The sequence below is a fragment of the Rousettus aegyptiacus genome, unplaced genomic scaffold, assembly GCF_014176215.1.
Source record: "Rousettus aegyptiacus isolate mRouAeg1 unplaced genomic scaffold, mRouAeg1.p scaffold_m13_p_6, whole genome shotgun sequence".
NCBI lineage: Eukaryota > Metazoa > Chordata > Mammalia > Chiroptera > Pteropodidae > Rousettus > Rousettus aegyptiacus.
The window spans coordinates 104,229,536-104,240,616 of NW_023416309.1; the positions used below are offsets into that span (position 1 = coordinate 104,229,536).

At 42.3% G+C, this 11,081-nt stretch overlaps 1 protein-coding gene across 1 annotated transcript in view; it reads right to left on the reverse strand.

Annotated features, from left to right (window-relative positions):
• Nucleotides 1–11,076, reverse strand: part of PECAM1 (platelet and endothelial cell adhesion molecule 1) — a 70,460-nt gene extending 59,384 nt beyond the window's left edge. The window contains exon 1 of the mRNA XM_016128864.2: nucleotides 10,968–11,076. The gene's annotated coding sequence lies outside the window, so the exon portion shown is untranslated. The remainder of the gene's footprint in view (nucleotides 1–10,967) is intronic.
• Nucleotides 11,077–11,081: the final 5 nt, after the last annotated feature.

Consider the following 11,081-nt stretch of genomic DNA (forward strand, 5'->3'; position numbering starts at 1 on the left):
GTATGCTTTGTCCTCTCTCCCCACCATAGGATGGGGCCAAGAGAGCCATCCTTAGGTCGTCTTACAGACAAGGTCCGTAGGGCTGGCTGTGCCATGCAGCAAGCGAAAGGCCTGCTGGGCCTGGCCATGTCTCAAGACCTCCTGGCCAGGGAGCTGCCTTTATTGTCTCTGGGATCTGCACTCACCACTTGCCCTGTGTCCTCACATCCAGGACCTGGCACAGTATGTGTGATGTCAGGCTCAGGGTGCTATGACCCAGGCACTGGCCTTTAAAAGGAGTGGCCTGAATGCTGGTCCAACCCCAGCTGAGCTAGCTGTCCCCAGGCCTCCAGCTGCCAACACCTGAAACCCGTGTGAATGTAGCAGTGACTGATGATGACACCCGTGTGCAGTGTTCTTCGAACACCGATCTCCCCTCCATTGTATCCACATGTGCCCTCCATGTGCAAGCCTCGCCCTCTAAGAGATTTCTCTCGCGGTCTCCACAAGGGGGTGTGCACATGCAGTGGAAGGGTTTTCTGCCCTGCCTGTAATCACATCTGCCCTGCCCTCGCAGAAAGCTTTGCCCACACAAAGGGACTTTGAGTGTTCTGCTGCCTAACACAATACTACCTGCGACTGCCTGAAAATCCATTTTTAAAACGTGGCTAGGAGAACTGAGGGAAAGGGAAAAGCAGGGCCCCAGTTCAGCCCTGGAGCCTGCATTGTTCTCACACCCGCATTGTTCTCAGGCCCTACCTCTTACCCAGAAGGCTCCCACGACCCCTGGGGAATCATATGAGATTGTTTTTCCCAAGCTCGAGCTCTTCAGGTGTGAGCTGCAGTTCTAGGACAACGGTGGTGACTGTGGCATTTCTGCAACAGGAAAGAGGAAGGAACTTCTGATCTGTGCAGCAATAGCATCAACAATGTGCACCCCCAACCAGCCGGCAGCTAAGAGGAAGGGAGCTTGTTTCCATAGTGATAAATCACCAGGAAACCAGCGAGGCAGAGTCAGCAAGAGGATTTTTCCCTCCTCTGGTTCCCTGAAAACACATTCCTAACTCCAGAGTTAGTTAGATGCCTGGCTTCTGTCCAGGCTGAGCCTCCCAAACCACAGGTAGAGGAAGAAAAGAGGGGGTCTCTGCCAGATGAAAATCAACACTGAAAACCCCCTCCCGCTGAGAGCGGAAGGAAGAGGTTTTGTATCCTCTCAAAGGAGTGCATCAGGCACAGGTGCCTGGGTGACCCAGAGGGCCCAGAACTGTCACACTTTAGGTGGCCACGTGCTCACTTTAAAGCTCTTCAATGGATGTCTCCTACTTTATTCCATTTCATTACCTTACACTCTGCCCTACATGACACTGTGTTCTGTCACATGAGCCTCACAGCATAGGTCTTGTTAGTTCTTTACGACAGGAGAACATTCCTGGAGAGGGAGAGCGATGGGCCAGACTCTCACCAAGTTGAGATAGTTGCCACAAGCCTGAAGGCCTCAGGGCTCTCATCTGAGACTCTTTCCCTTGACAAATTCAGACTCTTTTTCTACTAATAAAAATTCCAGGCTTTTTTTTTTTTTTTTAATGCTATAAAATGTCATTTGTCCAAGCCTTGCTGGTCACTCTTCATCACGCCACTTTCTCTTGCCGCTTAACCTTTTTGTATGCTGTTCCCTCTGCTTGGAATGCTGTTCCCTGATTCTTTAGTCAGTTAACTCCTCAGGGGAGATGCCTGGCTGCTCCCTCCCAGTGGCTCAGACACCTTGCTTTCTGGGCTTCCACAGACCTTATCACACCACATTATGAGGCAGCACAGAGTAGTGGTAAGAAAAGGTTCTTCTGGGCCCAGACTAGCTGTGGGACCTTGGTGGACTTACTTAGCCTCTCTGAGCCTCCACTTTCTCATAGGCAAGACGGGGAGAATGATACTGTCTGCCTTATAGCATCTGTGAGGATTAGATGTTAACATAAATAAAGCACTTAGAAAACACTGGCACATGGTTAGTACTCAGTAAACATTAGCGGCTACAGAATTAACTTTCTTAAAGCAGAGGCCATCTTTCATGTACATCCTCGGAGATGCTTCAGCCCTCAGTGGGCGTTCAGCAACATGTGTCAAATGAACTCTGGATTCATGGAAGGCTGTTTTCCAGCTACCGTTTATGCAACAGACACAGTGTTAGGCTCCTTAACACATAATATTTTGTTTAATTAAGTCACTCCAAGACTGGGCCCGGGTAGCCGAGGACCAGCATTTTGCCAGTACAGTGTGCAGCGTCCTTGACTGGGCCCTTCTGATCGCCTGTGAGTCCTTCCCAACCTCCTCTTTGTCCTGGCTGGGCCTGGAAAGTGTCCCCACTGTCAGCACCAGGCCACGAGGCTCTCTCAGCCTTACCACAGCTGGGTTACCTGTACAGTCCACAAATACCAAGAGATTCAAACAGTCCACATATTGGCAACCCAGGAGCCACTCAGATGGTAAAAGACAACGAAAACCCACCCCAAGCAGCCAGTTTTCCTCTCTGGTTTCACTTGAAAAAAAAAAAAAAATGGAATCACATTTGTTACATAAATATTTTTCTTTAAACTAAGTTATATAACAGCTTAGTCTCTCCACTTAAAAATACAGCCTTACTCAACTCTATAGAGACAGAATGCAAATCTGTGGTTGCCTGAGATTTGAGGAAGCATCAGGGATTGACAGTAAATGAGCAAGAGGGAACTTCTGGGTGACGTAAATGTTTAAAATCCGATTGTGGTGCTTGTTACACAGCTCTATCTATTGAAGAAATATAGAGTTCTGAAGTTTAGCAAGTAAGAACACAGGATTCTTAGTTAAATATGAATTTCTGTAAGCAACAAATTATATTTTTAGTGTAAGTATGTCCCAGATAGTGCATGAAACATACTTACGCTAAAAATATTATTTGTTACTTATCTGAAATTCAAATTTAACTGAGCACCCTATATCTTACATGGCAATCCTAGCTAAACATCATTGAAGTGTAATTTTATGGTATGTAAATTTTATGGTATATAAATTATACTTCACTGTTAAATTTAGCATAGCACTTACAATAATATTGCTTATTATTGCTTTTCCTTTTGCATACCCTCTCCACTCTCTCCCCACCCTCACTCCTGGCAAAATACAACTAGAAAAACCATCCCACCAGCCCAGGAGCCCACAGAAGTCTCTAGTGCAGGAAATCTAAACAGTCAACAAAGCTTTGTTTTCCTGGGGCTTGGGGCCTGCAGAAGGCAAGACTCTCCCCATCCCCCTGCCCCCTGAGGTCAGAAACACACTTGTTCTGCTTGCTGGGTCCTCCAAAACTCTGAAATTACCCCCACCCCACCCCCTCACTAATCACTGCCCAGCAATTCAACTCTGCTCAGCTGAGCAAGTGGCCAGTGAATGCCATGAGCATGAGCAGGCTGGGCAGGAAGCTACGAAAATGAGTATGACACCTCCCTGCTCTTAAGGAGGTGCTACCTGAAGAACTGCAAGCCTAGTACACACCCATCTGCCAGCACACACCAACAGCATGAAAAACAGAGAGAAACGGCTCTTCTCTCTCTGCTACGGGAAAGACACTTTTTCCCCTCCACCAAGAAAACGAACTTTCCTACATCTGCGGGATTTGCCTTCAGAATTGCATTTTGCAATCAAGACAAGAAAGTTGCATTTTAAGAATTTGCACAGTTGCACTCGGCAGTAATTAATTCAGTGGACTCTTGAACGATGCTGGTTTGAACTGCGCAGGTCCGCTTACAAGAGCATTGTTTTTATTAAATGCAATCGGGCCTTTGTACCCATGGGTTTCTCGTATGCAGATTCAATCGACTGCGGAACAAAAACAGTATTTTCGTAGTGGATTCCCAATTATGGATGGAAATACTGTATTCTATCTGTGGTCGGTTGAATCCCCAGATGCAGAGTGCCCACTGTAGAGTCAAAAGCTATACGCGATTTATGACTGTATGGGGTCGGTGCCCCTAATTCCTGAGTTGTTCACGGGCCAACTGTACATACAAAGCCATTTGCTGCAAGGTCTGACTCTAAGCAAGGTACCAAATTCTGACCAACCGTCAAAATTATGATAATCTCTTCTTTAAATTCGTCCTCTCTGAGGTCTACTCTTCTTTTGAATGAAAGGGACTCATCGACCTTCCAGTCTGTGCTCTTTACTTCCGTGGTTCCATTTCGGTAGCGGAGGAATTCACAAAAACTGATCTCAAACAGCAGATGCTTCAGGGACACTTCCTATACCTATAAACCTAAGGATCCGTTAATCAGTTCACCAACTGTATAAATAGGCGATTAGGCATTTCAAACAGGGAAGAGACACTCTCCTGACCACGGTCAGCCCAAAGGTAAACCTAGACCAACTGTGCCTACTTGGGACTTCTCAGTGTGAGTGATGAGTAGGTCAGCGAAAGAGATTCTAGGCGGCTGCCTGTGGATGCTGTAGCTTACGCTGAATAAAATGCCGATAATAGTAACTGGCATTTATTGTAGTGCTAAAGTGATTTCTATGCACAATAACTCAGTCCCATGAGGTCCTTCCAGCCACCGGAACTCACCCACAGCACCATGGCTGGTCAGCAGCATCCCCAAGGCCCTCACACCTACGACCCAGTTCAAGCTCCTTCTGCTTCTGGCTGACGTTCTATCGAACTAGCAAGGTTGTCCCTTTGTCTAAGAACTTTAATCAAACACATACGCACAAAAATACAAAATAGAAGAAGCAGTAACTACTTAGTAAATTCCATTTGGGATAAAAACCTTCCCAATAACGAGATTTATGAAATACAAATAAAGGAAGTGATGGTGAAAGAGGTAGGAATTTTAGCCTGCTCAGAACTCTGAAAAAATTCTAAAGTAGCAGACAGTCTTCTGCACCTCTGACAATCAGGATATCAGCGGTGAATTTTCACGGGACTCAGAGAAAGTAACTTGTTCCCAGGTGTCAGTCTTTACATATACTTGACAGTATTTGTATCTAATGACTAAATTCCTTTAATAAGCATTTCATTTAATTTATCCCCATTGGACTGAAATAGTAGGGTATTTCTGAAGGGTGCTTTAACTTTTTTTCAAGCAATGTAAAAGAGAAGCAAGCAAAACCAAAAACAAGTTGTTAGAAGCTAAAACAATTAACGGGCGGGTCCGTGCCTTCCCAGGCCCATTTGAAACTACAGAAATTTGACAATGGCGCCATCTAATGGAAGATTAGAAGGTTAAACAAACGAATCATTTCTACTTTCACATTTGTTTTAGCAGCAGCAGCTTCCCCTAAACAGCTCTTTCTCAACTTTGGACACCCCCATAGTTTATTTCACTTCTAGGCTATTATTTATAACAGAAACGTACCATTGATGTAAAAAAAAAGTATGTAAAATACATAGTAGAGAAATAGTATAGAAAAACTATTCTATGCATATACAAATTAATACATGAACAAATACGTAAGTACCAATATGTGTAGACAGGCATACATCTACTATTGTAAATAAATGGGATATATGTTATATATTTTCTGCAATGTGTTTTGCCCAATATGAATATATTCCCATTTAAATACATAGAGAACTGCCTATCTCATTTAAAAAAAAATGGCTCCAAAATACCTCATAGTGTATGGAATTTCTTTTCTGGGTAATAAAAATGTTCTAAAGTTAGACTGTGGTGATGGTTATGCAGCTTTGTGAATATACAAAAACCAATGAACTGTAAACTTTAGATTTTATGGTATATGAATTATATCTCAACAAAGCTATTTAACAAAAGAACAGGATGTTAAAAAATATCCCATTTTAGGGAATTCCTATAATATAAATAACTAATTCTCAATCGATGGGCATTTAGGTGTCTGCGGTTTTTCATGATTAAACAGCATGGATGCCCTATGTCTATCTTTGTACCCTTGTAGATCTAGAGGGAAGATTCTAGGTCTACACAACACAGCTCTGGATGGGAACGCAGGAATTCTGATATTAGCTAGTGCAGTAGAAGCCATTTCAAATTACTTCCAAGGAGATAAAGGTTGTAACATGCGTTAAAGTACATTTTCCATTGCGAGTGGGCCCATGTTTCCCTCAGTGATCATGGGTAGGGGAGGAGGGGGAGGTGACTGTCGTCTAACACCAATCTACCATAGCTAGGTATGACTAGGCATCCTGGTTAGAGTACTCTGGATCCGCCTCTACCAGCTGGAGACTTAGGTCTGTTCCTGAATGGTTTTTGATCTGTGAAACCAAATAACTCATAGCGTTACTATGAGGATGGAGTGAACTGACCCATCTGATGGGCTGGCCCCTGACCAGGAGGCGCTCACTAAGTGCTAGATCCTTTCCTTTGGGGGTTTAAAGACTCTGGACAAGGGTGCAGCAAACTCAGAGAGGCAAGAAAGACTCTGCTGAGTCCATTCACACGGTGTAGTTTCTGAGTGGTGACCCTGATAGGGAAGCAACCAGCTCTGTCCAGGCATAGACATCAAAGATAACTATTCACAGCTGTAGAAAGATGGAGCAAGTCCCAAGAAGAATCAGAAGGAGGGTAAGGCCAGCAGCTGGCCTGTGAACTGACCCTATCTTCCCAAAATCCTCAGCAACCCTTCCCTGAGAGGGGGCGAGGTGGGGGGTCATTTCATATGACTCTGAGGCCTAGGAATGGAGCTTCCTCCTTGGCAGTAGCCTAGGCCATCCTGGATACTGAGGACTGCAGAAAAGGGGATACTACCAAAGGTCCCGTCAGCCCCAGCCCTTACAAGGAATCACAAAGCTACCTTCTTCTAAGGACGCCAGTGACTTTATGTTAACTCATTACATCTGCAAAGACCTCATTTCCAAATAAACTCACATTTTAAGGTTCTGGGTAGATATGAAGTCTGGGAGGGACCAGTCAAACAAGTACGGAATCTTTGGGAAAAAATAAGAACAAGATGAATAGTGAATTGCAGGCCAGAACATCTTCTGCTATAGTGCCCACATAAGAACAGCCCCGAATGTCCTTTTACACTGTACTAGAAACAATACAAAATAAAGCAAATGATTTCTATTTCTGGAATGAAAAACAATTTGATTATTATAATGAAAAATATGAACGGCATTCAGAGTTGTGTTGTGCATAAATGGGGATCAGAAGTTGTCATGTGAAAAGTTGAACATATCAAATATATTTAATCAAAATGGTAAATGTATTCTGGTAAAGCTCATTGCTCTGATAAATCATACAATCTCGGTGAGGAAAATAATGAAAAGAATATCTTACATTGGTTTCACACATGTATTTGAAATAAAAATTCTGTAAATTTTCAAATCAAAACTGTATCTATAAAGCAAGTGAGAATAATCAAAAAGTGTTATCAGGACTTTTAACACAATCTAATGTATGGTTATAAATAATTATTTTTAGACATGAAATAGAATTTCAAAAAAAAATTAAAAAGCATGGATGTACCATTATGATTTAAATTAATGACCCTGCTTGTTATAAAACATAACTATTTAAATAAAACGAATTCTGGAAAATTTATAAATTAAAGCAATAAAATTTCCATCACTTTTTCTAAAACTTCAACTATTTCCATAACATGTATTTTAAAATTACTTAAACTGTAAAATTCAAGACTTTGAAAATAGTTTTTTGGTTTTTGTTCACCTTTTAAAGGTAAAGGAAGACCTAAAATACTATATCCAAATTTTATTGTCATGCTTGAAAAAATATGGTTTCAATGATGTTCCATGAAAACATTCCTGGATTTCGTACACAGTAGGAGTACTAGAGCAGGGTAGAAAGGAAATACGGGAGATCTGGAGCTTTAGCCAAGATTTTAGAAACTGTTTCTAGACTGTTGTTTGGTGGTGGGTGCCTACGGTCTTGTAGCCTAGGTGCCCTCCTCCAGACTGGGCAGACTGGCTCAGTCTCTTTGGAGGACAGCTTGTTCAGAGACACCTGGGTGATTTTGTGCACATTTCCCCTACCCCCACCCCCAGGCCCATGACCGGTGACTAAATGATGAGGGGGCAGAGTAAAAGCCAGCTCCCTCGCCACGAGATGAATCAAGCCCCTTGATACAACTCACACCCCAGCTCTCTCCATGGGATCAGGCAGTGAGTCAATTTCAGCAGAATCCTTATCTCTGTTTAGTTTCTTCCCCTTTCCAGTCTTATTTGCCAGTCCCCTGTCCTTCTCCTTCAATCACTCCCTCCATTAGTCACATACTCAAGAATGCCATCTCAGGCTCCCTTACTCAAGCTCCTGTTCTCAGACCAGTGGCATCTAACCCCCTAGCTCTGAGGGGTGTAATTAATGATGTGAATCATGTCAATCGCTTAAAGTATTTTTCTGATAACTTTTCACCATCTTTCATCAAATTAAGCAGTAGGATATCTCAAGACGTCGGAATCAAGATGATGAAAATCGGGAGGTTACGGGACCTTACTGAGAGCTCGAAGTGCCGCAGTGGCACAGAGTTTGGAGACGATGAAGTCTTGCATGTTTATTTTAATGGAAATAGTAAAATCTTTGGAAAAGAAAACATATTAGAGAGCTTTATCCCTAAGTAGTGGTATTCTAACATAGATTTTAATAATTTTAGATTTGCAAGATTAATTTAATAAATGAAAGAAAAGTAAGAGATACTATAAAAATGAAGAAATATGGATACCACTTGTAACAGATCAATTCCAAAAAGAAAACTAGAATATTTTAAAATAAATTACTATATGTAAATGCATTTGTTGCTTGAGGGCAAAAGTGAAAATAAATTCTACAGTCATTTAAATGTATTGAATCCTGACAGTTTGCCAAATGGTATTTGCAAAGTTCTGTGGAAGGATAATAAATATTAAGTCAAAAGATTAAACAATTTTTGAGATTTAGAAATATAAGATAATAGAAATACTGGATATAGAAAATTTTTAAACAGTATCATAAGGACTATAAATTTTGTCATTGTTATTGTTCACTAGGGGTTGAGGATTTAAAACCATGAACAATATCAGTGACATAATGAGAAATTCTCTATTTATTGAGACTACATATTAATTAATGGCCACCGATTTCAAGGAATTCATTGGAAAAGTTCAATGACTTTTTGAACTTTTGAACAAAAGCAGTTCCCCATGTCAAATGATCCCAGACAGTGAGCTCTGTCTCAAAAGATCACACCAACCATTTCTAAACACCAACACAATTTTGAAAATTATGGGAATGATTCCATTAATGATTTACAGGAAAATTTATATCACTTGTTAAGTATTTTTGTAACATACCTTAGGTTATTTAGAGATAAAGAAGGAGTGATGATGGAATATATTTTAAAGTTTTGATCCATGCATTGAGTTACATATTTATATAACTCTACTGGTTGTTACATGTTTTCAATAATATATCTGCCTACCTCATAGAGGTTTTGTAAAAATCGAGATTATCAGTGTAAAGCTCTTAGACAACAGGAAGGAATATACTAACTTTACTGTTTGTATGACTATATTTATTGTTATCAGTATTATCAATATGCTGAATTACTGTGGACCACGACAATGTGGATTTGGGCCCCAAGGGACATGCCAGGTCCATGGATGAACTTTTTCTTTTTCCATTTGAGCTGTCACTTCTGATTTATTGTCTAAACTGTAACAGATTGCGTTCCTTTTCCAGGGGCCTCACAAAAGCACTCCTAGTAACGTTTACTAACAGCTCTAAGTAGCACTTCCGCTGGTTTCCTCAGCTGTCTTTGCATCCAAACTGCGGTCTACCAGCTTCCTGCCCCATCTGAAAGTCCCACACACAGAAATATCCCAGACACATCAGCATTTCTAAAAGGCTTTACCTTCTGCCCAGGCAAGGATGGATGATGGTGAGTAAAGTGTCAAAAACAAAACCTCCAATTCCCTTTAGCAGAAATTCAGGTATCCTTCCAGGGTTGCCCTACCAGAAATGAAACTTGCAGGGTTTTATTCCCTCCCTCCTCTTTAGTAAAAGAAATTGCCACCAATACCACAGTTTGAAAATCACTGTCAATCACTGTCTTTTTTTTTTTTTTTTTTAAAGAGTGGGTGCCTCAGAAATAACTTTTACTGTCAGAAAGGAATAAAGCCCTTTTACAAACTGAGGACTAAATAAGATGGTTTGCTTTCAGATAGTGTCTGCCAGGCAGGGTGGAAATGGTGGCGACAGAAGCAGACCCTGGCTCTGTTCAGACCCCTAGTGGTGGCTACGTATGAGACTGGGAAAAACTGGCCACCACAGGCTGGGACCTGGGGAGCCCGAGCAAGGAGCACCTGGAATGAGCTGGTACTGGAGGTTGAATGGTGTCCTGGAACAACTCACGCCTGGGCAGGAACCTGGCTTCCTCACAGAGAGGGCACCTGTCCATGTGCAAGACCTATAGAGCTAATCCCAAGTGGCCCAGTCACAGCTCTTTCCACTTGGGAAGACTCTCAGCACTTCCCACCCCCCACTTCAGACTGGTGACCCCAGAATATGTGGGCTTACTTCGGAGCCGGGAGAATTCTGGGTCAGGTAGAAGTGAACCATGGTACACCCTGGGATGTTGTTTAGAGACTCTGAGACGGCTGGGGCCCTTGTTCAAATTCAGAGCCCCAGGTTTCATCACCTGCAGGTCTGGAGTGAGGCCTAGAAGTAGCACTGATCAAAACTGGGCATTTCTGATGTCATGCTTGTGTGTGTGCTCTAGATAGCCAATGTTTGCTCTTGGAGACTAAATCAACCTTCCATTAAATTCCTTTTGATGTAGGCCAAATCCAGAGAGAGGTGATCAGGCAGGTTTATACAAAGATGGCCGTATTTTTAACTATTCAACTTCCCATCCAACCTGAGTTGGAGGCAACTCTCTTCTTACGAAAACTCACTGAGGAATACAGATTGGCCAAACCAACCAGTCATTGTATCGAGCTTGTGCAGACAACTGCAATTTCTTTCACTTGGTCAAAAAGGAGGAAGTTGTCTACATGACTCACCGCTATGGTGCCTCCATGCTCCCTTTGCCCTCTTCTTTGATTTCATCTGGGAGAGCGTGGAGCCATTCGAACGGATTGTTCTTTGGGGGCATTTTTTTCTTCTGTCACATCTAA